At 41.0% G+C, this 13288-nt stretch overlaps 1 protein-coding gene across 4 annotated transcripts in view; it reads left to right on the top strand.

Annotated features, from left to right (window-relative positions):
• STXBP6 (syntaxin binding protein 6) overlaps positions 1-13288 on the top strand; it is a 256424-nt gene that overhangs the window by 57641 nt on the left and 185495 nt on the right. The window contains exon 2 of one of the 4 annotated variants that reach the window (XM_065906720.1): positions 3122-3250. The exons of the other annotated variants lie outside the window; for them this stretch is intronic. The gene's annotated coding sequence lies outside the window, so the exon portion shown is untranslated. The remainder of the gene's footprint in view (positions 1-3121; positions 3251-13288) is intronic. 4 annotated transcript variants of the gene reach the window in all.

Below are 13288 nucleotides of genomic sequence, written 5' to 3'. Positions count from 1 at the left end.
ATTACATTTCAAAGATAGGCTTAACAGAGTAAGTAGCTCCTGATCACCAGCTTCTGAAGGATTAAAGTACTCGCCTCTTCTGCTGCTGTGGAGCAGCAACATCAGACTGCTCATTTAGTCACGGGTGGCCGTTGTCCTTGTCCTTCTCCTTCTCCTTGGCTAGACTCTTTCTGTTGGATAGATCTACCTGGTCTATAATCTCCATCCCTTACGCAGAGCCCAAGTCTTGGTAACTATTCAGTAAATGTGTGAAGAAGGAAAGGTCCTGACCCAGGTGGAATTTCTGTGTTACCTCTGATAATACAGAACAGTGTGTGTGGAGCAGAAATAGTCATCAAAGTCAGATGGATGGCCTCTTCAAAGGTGTGGAGAGCTTCAGCTCCACGTGATGTGGCTTCCCTTTCTGACTGAGTGGTGAATGATAGTGTTATTCTTGCTAATTACTGAGTCCATGAAACCAGTCTAAATTGATTTCTGTTCAACTGCTGCACTGAATTGCTTGCCTGTTGGTTGTTCTTCTCCCTAGGTTGTAAGGACTGCTGTGACCTTAGTGTCCTTCATGGCTAGGACAGTGTTGCTTATTGAATGAGTGAAGCTGTGTCTTATCCCAGATCTGCTCTGTCCTTTGTGTGTGCCTTTTCTTTTCTCTGTCCATGGGATTTCCCAGGCAAGAATACTGAAGTGGGTTGCCATTTCCTTCCAGGGGATCTTCCCGACCCAGGAATTGAACTCGGGTCTCCTGCATTGCAGGCAGATTCTTTGCCAACTGAGCTACAAGGGAATTCCATATCCACACTGGGCAGACTTAAGTTGGTAGTTCCATATGGTGAGGCAGAGAGGTGCAGTGGAAACAGGACAGGATTGCAGGAAACTAACTCGTCTCTTTTCTGGCTGAGTCTAGCAGAGTCATCAGAGGCAGGTCCCTTCTCTGAGCTGCATTCTGTTTACTTGTCCAGGAGAGACAATGATACCTTCTTCATAAATTGGGAAGATGAAATAGGATGTCACTGGTAGAAAGCCTTATAAAATACACTGTGATATGTATATGCTTTTGCAGATAAGCTGACATGCTTACATGCTTGTCTGACTTTCAAGGTAGGAGCAGGCTGACCCATGAAGCTCATTTCCCTCCTCCTTCATAACAGTCTTGTGAAGTAGGTGGCACTACCCCATCTTAAAGATGAAGATACAGCGCTCAGAGAGACAGAATTCTACTCAAATTTATTCATCAAGTAAAGGCAAACAGAGTTCAGACCTGATCATCTGATGACAGATCTAGTCTTCTTTTCACCACCAAGCATCTGTAAGATTGAGTGTGGGGGGGAAGTGACCACTGTGTCCTGGTCCTGGATTCTGAATGGTGAGCTGGATTACTTGTGCTTGAATGTCTGTGTAATTTGTTGATGTGTGACACGAGTGTTAATCTGAGTTAGTCTTAGAGTAGTGTTCAGTTGATAGGTTTTTTCCTTCGCTATCAAACGTTGCACAGCTGGTTAGGTCAGAAGTTAGCTGTGTTCTAGAACATGCTGATCAAGAAAGGGGTTGACATTGAATGACAGAAGAGCTGATTGAATGGGGCAGAATCCGCATTTGCCTATGGACCTTGAGTCTGACCTGGATTCGTAGCTGTTCGGTGGCAACCCCGATGCATAAAGGAGGGATGCCTGCCTTCCCACCCATCCCTCTCACATGGAGATTTCACTGTTGATTGGACGTTGGATCCTAACCAAGGCATCCTAGTTTGTTGCTTCTGGGGAGTCTCAAGTGAACCTGTAGAGACTCTTCAGTTACCCAACAGGACCTTCTGCAGCTGTGTGTGGAAATCAGGATAATTCCGGCATTTCTGAGAGCATTTTAATAGAGCACTGATTACAGATTGCAGGCACCTGGTGGTGTTTTTGTACTGAAGCTAAGAGTGCAGTTCTGAAGACAAGAACTGGGCCTGACATATTCCTATTTTCCTCTCCTGTTGTTTCCCAGGGCCTGGAATAGGCACTGAGACAGCCTTATAGAGGCTCATCCAGGTTCTGGGCATGATTAACACGTGCTTTCAGGAGACCACCTCCCCCTGCCCTCCAATCCAGAACATTCATTCTCAGGCTGGTAATGGACTCATGCCTTTGCCCAGGGCATGTTCTTCCAGTGGCTCAGAGCACTGAGATGGTAGGACGGGCTCCTGTTAGTTGGGGCCAGCACAGGGCCCTGTGGCTTGAGGCTTGGCCAAAACAATTCTGTGCTTCTTGGACTATCTCAAGCTGTTCCACTTGGGTAGCCATCATTGCTTTTGGACTTAACACCCAAACGAGAAACACACACTGTGAAAATTCAAGGGAGTAGAAGGTGAGAGCCAAAAACTGAGGTTGACAAATCTATAGGCTAGGGATATTCTAGTCCAACACTCAATTTCATGCCAATTCATAAGAAAAAGAGGACGAATCAGAGAAGAGTCCCCACAGCAATAAACGATGTATCTCTCTTTCCTTCTCTCTTCTGACATACCACATATTCTCACCTTCCACAAACTCAGGATTACTATCATCACTTGTACTCTAAAGAGCATCCCAGCAAAGTGGAGAACAGTGGTTAGCCCTCATCTTGACCTTGGTACTCTGCATGATTTGGATATTACCCTCTGGACTTCAGTTTTCTTACGATTCAAGGAAGAGAGTTGAATGAGCTAGACAATCGCTAAACTTCCAGCTGTTAAATGTGTGAGCTTAAGAATGCGCACATACCTACTTGCTCATGTCTTTTCAACTGAAGTATAGGCAGCTGATAGGTAGGGCTCCTAACGCTGTCAAACAGTGGTGGTTGGTTGGCTCATTTGGAAGGTCTTGCTGAGATCTTCCTCAGTAAAGTCTAGTGGATAGAATTCCTCTTGCCAAGCCTTTCAAATGGGTGAAGCCAGGGGCTTTGCTGTTGGGGAAGCAGCTGAGGTTGCCTGAAGCACTGGCAGCAGAAGATTGGAGGTACAGAAAGTGTGTGTGGTAGGAGGTACCAAGGAGGGTCCAAGCTGTGCTTTTGAAATACCAGAGGGGGTAATACAGCTCAGGAAGTGGAAAGAGGAGTTTCCCCTGAGAACAAGCAGAAATCTTTGAAATATGTGCCTTTCATTTTTCAGCCTTTTCCGGTTTGGAAACTAGCCTACAAGGTTCATAAAGCGGCCCAGTGGCAGCCATCCAAGATCCTCCTGGGAGCTGGCTCCTGTTGTAAACGGCTGGTCTCCAAAGGAGGCTGACGAACAGCTGTGGTGAGGCTTCGGTGGGCGCTGTCCTATTTTTGGAGATAGAGATTTATCATAGACTCTCTCCACTAACACACTCTCAACTCCCCAATTTTTCGTTTGTGGAATCAAAACAAGCTCTATTCTGTCTAGATTACGTGATCCTATTTGCCAGTTTCACAGCGTGACCTGCACACCCAAGATGAACAGATATCCAGAAAGGATTTCAAACTCCGGCCTGATGTGTAATCTTTGTAGTAGCTGGGCAGCGATGATAACTCGTTCAACCAAAAGCAAGGCTGATCAGAGGCCAAACTGTGAAGCAGATGAATTTGTCTTGATCTACTAGGAATGTGTTTCTCTCTCATCTCTCTCTGCCTTTTTTGTTTCTTTAATAGGAGATGGTAAGGTAGGCCACTCCAAGGATCTTGCTTCCTAGGTTCAGATCCTAGCTCTGTCCTTGAAAAGCTGCACGGTCTAGAGCAACTTACTTAGCTGTTCTGAGCCTTAGTTTCCTCATCTGTGAAATGGATTCTCACTCTCCCCTCTCCCACATATAAATGTGTTAATGAGGACTTGCAAATACCAAAGTCTTTTGTTTCATTGTATGTGTCTTCTGTTGGAATTTGAGGTAATGGGAAAAGCTGGGAGAGAATCTTCCAACACTGTTCAGATTATATTATGTGCTAAGTCACTTCAGTCGTGTCTGGCTCTTTGTGACCCCGTGAACCATACCCCCAGGCTTCTGTGTCCATGGGATTTTCCAGGCAAGAATACTGGAATGGGTTGCCGTGCCAGTCTCCAAGGGATCTTCCTGACGCAGGATCAAACCTGTGTCTCTTGTCTCCTACATTGGCAGACAGGTTTTTACCACTAGTGCTACCTGGGAAGCCCATTCAGATTACATTACACAGGCACAAAATCATGAACTTGACCCTTGGGAAGACCGATTAAAGTTGAAATGACAATCCTTGGCTCAATCCATATGAGAAGTTTAATGACCTTATTGAAAATCTCATTTGTAAAACTGAACCACTGAAGGACAGAGTGCCTTGTCTTTGAGATTGACAAGGTAAATATGTCTAACAGCACTTCTGGGTGTGTCACATTTTGCACCCCTCATTGCTCTGAAGGATGTAATGTCGGAGTATAACACTGATAAAACATCAATTACAGAAAACTAATTGAACTATCTCAAAAAATTTTAAAGTGACTATATTCTCCAAATAAGAGATTCAAGGAGGAAATGCTCTCAGAATTTATATCTAGAGACTATTTTGAGAAGGTTTGCTCTTACTTTTAGATTTTTAGAAAATCTGTAAACTCGTTTTAACTACACTTTCATTTTTTGTACATTTTATACCCTTAAAAAATTGACCATTGACCATCAGCATTAGGGCTTCCCAGGTGGTGCAGTGATAAAGAAGCTGTTTGCCAATGCAAGAGATGCAGAGGACATGGGTTTGATCCCTGGATCGGGAAGATACTCTGGAGTAGGAAATGGCAACACAGTCCAGTATTCTTGCCTGGGGAATCCCATGGACAGAGGAGTCTGGTGGGCTCCAGTCCACGGGGTCTTAAAAGTGTCAGACACGACTTGAGTAGACACGCAATGGCTAAATGGCTAGTATTATATTCCAGGTCTGTTCTAAAATAGAAATAGCTAAATCAAGAGAGTTTATAATTTACCTAAGATTTGAGTTAACAAATACAAAAAAGGCTATTTTATGCTTTTATCTTCAGTGTCAAGGAAGAAAAGAAGCATTCTAATTCAGCAAACAGTACCAAGCGTGGCACACAATTAAAATGTTTATCTTCGTGTTGTCAGTCCTCATGTGGCTTTGTCCCTATTTGGTGGGAATAGATTTGTCTATTATGAGTGCTGTCTATAAACAATGCTCTCAGGCCAACATATTGTTTTGTTGGTTTGCCAGCTAGCTGTTGGGTACCACAATGACATGAGTACTTGAAAATTGCAAAATGCCAACAACTGGAGCTTCTTTTAGTTTGTTTTCCCTAAATCCTCTGTTCTTTCTTTGATATGCCTAAATTCATTTTTAAAGCCTGCCTCATACTTTGGATCAATAATCCTGTCATCATGCAATGAGCACACCCCAAATTGCCCTTTCCTTTGGTACTTTATTTCTCCCCATCACTGCAGAATTGGTACATGGGTACTATAGAACCAGCTTAGCTGGTCCTGGAAATTTAAGCTTGTGAATGTGGAGGTTCTATTACAGAATAAATCCTTCAGCAAATCCTCCGAATAGCATATTCCCAGCACCCTTTTTTGTTGTTGGTAATGTTATTTTTTTGGCTTTATCATATCATCTGTTAAAGTTAGGGAAGTGATCTCTAAGGCAGCTAAAAAAGTCCACCCACCATGTAAATAAACTCCTGTAAATATAGGTCCTGTGATCTGGGTGCAGAGTAGGGTTTGTTCTTTGGATATTAAGCCGACAAGAAGCATGTGCTTACTGAACATATAAACAAGGAAAGAGGAGAAGACAATAGTCTAGATTTATAATTGAAGCAGACATGAGTCACTGGCTTGGAGGATCCTGTGAACGTAATGTCTCCTACAAGAGGAGGTTTAGTATACACATGGAAGAGAAAGCCAGCCAGGTCTTAATGGTATTTGGTAGCCTGATGGTAGAACAGACTTTTCTCTTGTCCTTTCTTAAAGAGCTAAGGGTCACGACCAGGGTTGCTGTGTGTGGTTGTACTGTTTTTGCAGTGGTCCTGATGCTGGGAAAGATTGAAGGTGGGAGGAGAAGGGGACGACAGAGGATGAAATGGTTGGATGGCATCACTGACTCAATGGACATGAGTTTGAGTAAACTCCGGGAGTTGGTGATGGACAAGGAGACCTGGCGTGCTGCAGTCCATGGGGTTGCAAAGAGTTGGACACGCTGAGTGCCTGAACTGACCATGGAGTGTGTCTGAGGGAGCAGGTGCGGGCTGACATCCGACTGAACTTCTGCTCACAAGGCTGTGGGCCCTAGCATGTAGTTGCATTTGCTCAGAGGAAAGGTGGCATTTTCTTCTCACCAGAATCACTTCCAGGCCTGGATGGAATCATTCACAGCATCTGCTCTTCTTTCTCACAACTCACTGAAGGTGTAAATTTATCCACTTTCACCTTTGGGATTCCCAACACCATGTCTGGATGGCAGACTGATCATTGGATCTCAATAAAATACATTTTGCTGTGCCTTCCAGTTTGGGGAGAAAGAATGTACCTCAAAATCATTTTTTTTTTCTTAAGAAACACACTAGTCAAGTTATAGTGGAATAAGAATACTGTTTTTCTTTGTTTCAAAATACAGAGATAATCGGATTAACATTTGGCAGACGGTTTCCTAGAAACCTCTTTATGCATATCAATATATACAAATTTGTATTCATGAGCTCGTTTTCTGTTCTGTAACTTCCGTATTATGTCAGTCATTTTTTCAAATTACTATCTTGAACTTATTTTATAATCCATTGGTTGGAAGGGCTGCACTTTACTTTACCAATGACTTGAAGTTATCGATAATCCATTGATTGGAAGGGCTATACTTCATTTTACCAATGAAGATTGGATATTGATGGGTATTTAGATTGTTTATAATGTTTCACTCTTAAAAATGGATTTGAAGTAAGCATGCATCATCTCTGATACATATAGCATTTCCTTTTTCTCTAGTAGTGGAGTTGTTGGTTTAAAAAATTTCAGTTCAAATACTAATCTCTGTAAGAAAGTAATTATACCTCTTCATAATCCTTAGATCAATAAGGGTGGGTTAAAAATGGCATAGTTTTCCATTCATAAACACGTATACCTAGAGATCCTAATTTACAAAAGAGCCAACTTTGCAAGATACATTTAGCTGCTGTCTTGATTGTGTACTTGGGATTGCGTGGAGGTGTTTTATAAATCATGAAGTGTTGTACAAACCTCAGTGACTCATTACTAGAGCTTTACAGAACATCTGCCATGTACTCTTGAAATATGTTTATGGAGTCTTTATTGTATAAATAATTCATTAAATACAGATTTTTTTTAAAAATAGTGGTTCTTTACCTGGTTATTCAGTATAATACATCAAAGATATCATCAAGAAAACAAGTCCCAGATCCTCCCCCGCCCAGATTGCCTGAGTCTGTCAGGACCTGGCATCCCAACTGATGTCCACGTACACGATCTTTGTTTGGAATTCCCCCCTTAAGATAATTTTTGGTCTATCTCCAGTATTTTTTCTAACAGAATAGGGAATATTTTTAGCTTACATACTTAAAATTTTTATTTTTCCTGTTTGGAAGTTTCTGGCTACTTCTAGGATATTTCTAGCAGATTTTCTGTGTGACTTATTGATTTAATCGCAATCCTTGTAAATCCTGTTAAGTCTCAAATTTAGACTCTTGGCTTGGTTCCCCATCCCCATCTAGTTTTGTACCATTGGCAAACCCATTCCTTATCCCTTGTTGTTTCTACCCAAAAAGAATGATGAACTTGTAGTAATTGCAATGTTCAACTTTGAATGTTATAACCAGATTAAAGTTATCTGTCTATTCTAGTGGCTTATCTAACTCCCTTTTCAGATTCTAATTATAAGAACTTTCAGTTGAGAGTAGTTAGTAGTTGAACTGCATGAAAAAAATTTATAGATTGAAACGTTAGCCTAATTTATTTAATTTATTCTCATGCTTACATGTATGGAGAGACTAAAGTTTTTATCCTGAGAACTGTCTTTTCTAAGAGTAAAGTTGTTTAAGTAGAAGTAGAATTGCATATTTATTAGGTTGGTACAAACATAATTGTGGTTTCAGACTGTGAATTTTAAATCCTTAAAACTAGGCTCACATATATCTTTATTAATCAAAATAGGAACCATTACAGTCAACACATTCTTGCCAATAATAAATAAGTTTGCTTATACCCTGTAGTGTAAAAATCCCTTCTTTGGGATTTGATGAACTCCTAGAAAGCACTTTTTTCCTCCTACTGGTTTGTGAAAGCATTTTCCTTGCAAAAAGTTGTTGAAATGCTTAAAAAAGTGGTAGTCAGTTGGTGAGAGTTCAGGTGAATATGGCAGATAAGGCAAAACTTTGTAGCCCAATTCGTTTAACTTTTGAAGCATTGGTTAAACGAACTAGGAATAAAACTATCATATGACCCAACAATCCCACTACTGGGCGTATACCCTGAGAAAACCATATTTGAAAATGACATATATACCCCAGTGTTCATTGCAGCACTATTTCCAGTAGCTAGAACATGGAAGCAACCTAAATGTCCATTGACAAGATGAATGGATAAAGAAGTTGTGGTGCATATATATGATGGAATATTACTCAGCCATAAAAAGGAACACATTTGAATCAGTGCCAATGAGGTGAGTGAACCTAGAATCTATTATACGGAGTGAAGTAAGTCAGAAAGAGAAAAACAAATATGGTATATTAATGCATATATATGGAATCTAGAAAGATGGTACTGATGAACCTGTTTGCAGGGCAGCAAAGGCGACGCAGGCTTATGGACTCGGGGGGCCGTGGGGTAAGAAGGAGAGGGTAGGACAAATGGAGAGAGTAGCATGGAAACACAGACACTAACGTATGTAAAATAGTCAGTGGGAATTTGCTATATGACTGAGGGAGCTCAAACCGAGGCTCTGTGACAACTTAGAGGGGTGGGATATGATGGGAGGAGGGAGGAGGCTCCAGAGGGAGGGGACATATGTGTAGCTATGGCTGATCCATGCTGGTGTGTGGCAGAAGCCAGCACAATATTGTAATTGTCCTTCTGTTAAAAATAAATGAAGAAAAAAAATGCATTCCAGTATCAACCGACAAACTTCAACAATCCTAAAACCGCGGTTACTTTTGCACCATCCTAGTATAATAATCAGTAACCCTTACTTGAGTATACTTTTTATAAAGTTTATAAATTTACTTGAGTAAATTTTTATAAAGTAGCTAAATTTGACCTCACACTATCTCATTGGTCTTATGACACCAGAAAAAATAAAATTGATTTTTACTGCCTAACAAGTTGCATATTTTCTTGCTACTAAGTGATATTTTTTGATTTTGGAGTACAGTTACCATCTTTTAGAGTATCTCTAAGTTTAATGATTGTGTAATAACATCTAACTTGTAACACTGAGTACTTAAATACTGTGAAGTTTAAGGGAAGCAATTTAACATTTCTCTAATTTGGTTTCAGTATGTATAGCATTCCTCAGCTCCTTGTCAAGGAAATCATGTTTCTCTCTTAGGACCTGAAGCCTGGAGGAAAAAAAGTTGAATACAGTGAAGCTTGAATCGTATTTATCCTTTAGAATATTACACTGGACAGTGTAGGGGGACAATGGCAGCAAGATGGGAGTGGTCCTAGAGCTCTTCTAGGAGGCATCCAAGTCACTCAAACCAGGGATGATGGAGATGCAAATGAAGGTAGAGATTCCAAGGATGGAGAAGATCTGGTGGAGCCTAGAAATACTGAACTGGATCTACAGAACTTGGTGATTGATTAGTTGTTATGGAGACTTGGAGGTTTTGAGAGACAGGGCGGAATCTAAATTAACTCTTAAGGGAGATGCTCAGTTGCCAGCTAGACACATGGATTTAAAACCAGAAAGTCAGTGGGAGCTGGGTGAATGATCAGTGTCATCTAGTTAAAGCTGAAAGTCAAGGTGCATTTGTGGAATTTCAAAAAAAACAGTGCCAGCATACAGAAGTCCTTTCTTAGAGAATAACCTTATTTCTCTTCTTTATAGGTTGTTTGAGGTCACCTCATTCGATTTCCCATGCACTAGGGGAGACCAGCTAATTCCATGCCCCCCCAAGCCCCCCACAAAGTTTTCCCAGATGTATCCTATTTGCTGTTAACTTGGAGACTTCTTAAAGCTTAGTATCAGCTGGTTTTGAGTGTATCTACCTCAGGGTTAAGTCACAGTAACTAGCTTGAGAGGGTGAAGTCTAAAACCAGGCATTCTGGTTACTTGTTGGCAATGAGCATGTGATTGTCGCATAGACCAGATTACTTGTGTTGTCATAGCCAGTGCCACAGATGATCAGAAGACTGCATGTGAATTGTGGCGAGTGAGTGAGGTTAGATGAATCAGTTATCTAATCATCTTAAGCTAAATAGGAGGTATCTCTGTTTCACCAGAGGTGGCCTTTACCTCTCATGTGAGAACTATTTAAGCGCCATCAGCTGTACCACCTTAGATCCACCTGGAGCATAGTGAATGCACTGCCATAGGGCATCTGCAGTTTTAATGAGTCCCTACACCTCTCCTTGTCTCCTGCACACACAAGGCAAGTGCCAGTCCAAGTACCGGAAACCGAAAATGTTCATGTTGGAGAACGAGAACATCTTACCCCTCTACCCTTTAACTTATCGTCTGCCTCCTCTGTGAGGTCCTTGGAGTTTACGACTCCTCCTGGAAAGGAGGATTTCCTGGCCCTTGGTAGTGGGTGGAGGATCATCTCAGTACAGTAATCGTGTACTGACAAAGTGGTTATGGGTTAGATGACTTAAAGGGAGAAGAAGATACATGAAAAGGCTTGAGGGAGAAGAAAGCCAACTGCGATTAGTTTCTACAACTACCACTTAAGGCAGCCAGCCACTTTGACTTGCAAATCATATTGTAGGCTGGTTTCTTGGATGGGAAAGCTTTGTAATTATAGCCTATAGAAGCTGTGGACCAGGAAGAGAGAGAACTTTCATGGGTTGTAGGGGAGGAAAAATAATTTTACTCTTCTGCATTCTTAGCTGCTAGCTAAGCAGAAGTTGTTCAGTCGTGTCCTACTCTTTGCAACCCATGGACTGGAGCCTGAAGAACCCATGGGCTCTTCTGTCTGTGGAATTCTCCAGGCCAGAATACTGGAGTGGGTAGCCATTCTCTTCTCCAGGGGAACTTCCCGACCCAGGGATCAAACCTAGGTCTCCCGCATTGCAAGCAGATTTTTTATTCTTAGCTGAGACCCCTGTAATAAAAGATTAACAAGAGAAAACCCATCAGAAGTTTATGAACATATACACCTGATATGTACCTGGGAGATACCCTGGAGAAATGAGTAATTCCCGAGACAGCTTAGAATGTAGGATTACATACCATCTTGGTAGGGAAGAGGGAGTGGGTGTAGACCTCTTAGTGGGGAGAAAATGATTTTTAGGAAAAGTGAAAGGCCCTTACAGGACTCGATGGGAGGTATGACAGTTGGTGACAAAGTATGTCTAAGTGTGTGTGGACTCCTAGTTAGCATTGATACAATAATATTGCTTAGCACATTCAGCTGTTCCTCGGCGGCTCCGCAGTAAAGAATCCTCCTGCAATGCAGGAGATACAGGCTTGATCCCTGGGTTGGGAAGATCCCCTGGAGAAGGAAATGGCAATCCACTGAGCAGCTCTTTGAGCTGCTGTTGGCATATATAGCTGTATGATTGATCCCTCTGCAGGGTCTCTGCACCCTCTGTACAGCCTGCATGACCTCTGCATGTACACTTCGTACAGCCCATTGGCCTTCTCTGCACCTTTAGTTTTGATTTGTCATTTGTTGAACAAATGTTGATTACTGATTAAGATATTGATGATGACGTCTAGGATGACTGGGATGATGGCATAGAAAAGAATGACTCGTTTATTCAAGTTACAGTTGATTTTTTGGATGATATATAGTTAAAATTCAGATTGACCTTGAATGTAATAGACATAAATAAGCATAATTATGACCTTTAGGGAATACAGCTTGGAAAACTAAATATAACACGCGGACTGTGTATGTGTAACTTTGAGGGATTGGGGAGAGAGGGGACCCACTGTGAGTCAGCAACATGCTGCTTTATTTTCTTAATTATTGGGCACACAGTGCCAGTTAACCACAGGAGCATAGCATGTGAAAACTTCTGGGTAACATTTTCAAAACACTTGGCACTGGTCAGATATTTTTTTAGAAGTCTGTGTCCACTTTGGCTGAAGGAAACTGGAGAATTTGTCGAGGGTCCAGAGCATGGTGATGAGAGGCAGAGGAGTCCTGGAAAATAGGACCCATTAAAAGAGGCTAATAAATAAGGATTAATTACTTGATCCAAAGCAGCTGAAGGGTGATTAAATTAATGGTTTTCTGTTGCATATATAGTTATTATGTGGAAGATGATATAATTATTTCCTGTATGAATAGAATTAGGGAAATAGATTTAGAGTTCAAGGAGATTTCGAAGTGAACCTCTTGACTGTAAAGATTTCTTGACAGTGGAAAGACTTCTCAACTGAAAATGGTGGAATCATGGTCCTTGTAGAATGGGAATGGGGTAGGTTCCACCTGCTAGTCAGAGTCAGGTGCAGTTAGGGTGGAGACTGACACACTTTCTAGATCCCATTTTGTGCTATTCATCTCTTTGTGTTGAATTTCTCATTTTCAGCAAGTAAATCTGTATTCCTTTTTTGTTTGAATTTTTTTCAGTTACTATAAATGTGAAGGCCTTGCTTTTAATGATTGAAATATATAATTCATTTCAAGCAAGTGAGAGATTAAACCACAAATTGAAAATTACCTCAACTGCAAATAAACTTGCTGCTCATTTTTTTTCATTGCAGTTGATTTACAGTGTTTTAGGTATACAATGAAATGACCTAGTTACACACACACACACACACACACACATATATATTCTTTTTAAGATTCTTTTCCATTATAGGTTATTATAATATATTGAATATAGTTCCATGTGCTATATATTAGGTCCTTGTTGTTAATCTATTTTATCTATGTTTCTGCACATCCCAAATTTTTTATTTATACCTCATTACCCCTTCCTCTTTGGCAACCATATGTTTGTTTTCCATGTCTGTGAGTCTGTATGTTTTATAAATAAGCTCCCTTGTACCATTTTTTATTTGGATTCCACATATAAGGGATATCATATGGTACTTGTCTTTCTCATTCTGACTTACTTCACAGAGTATGATAATCTTTAGCTTCATCTATGATGCTGCAAATGGCATTATTTAATTTTTTATAGCTAAGTAGTATCCCGCTGCGTTTCTATACCACATCATCTCTATCCAT

Source organism: Muntiacus reevesi, chromosome 15 (assembly GCF_963930625.1).
Source record: "Muntiacus reevesi chromosome 15, mMunRee1.1, whole genome shotgun sequence".
Lineage (NCBI taxonomy): Eukaryota > Metazoa > Chordata > Mammalia > Artiodactyla > Cervidae > Muntiacus > Muntiacus reevesi.
The sequence above is the reverse complement of the archived record's forward strand: the minus strand, read 5'-3'. Positions and strand labels throughout refer to the sequence as shown.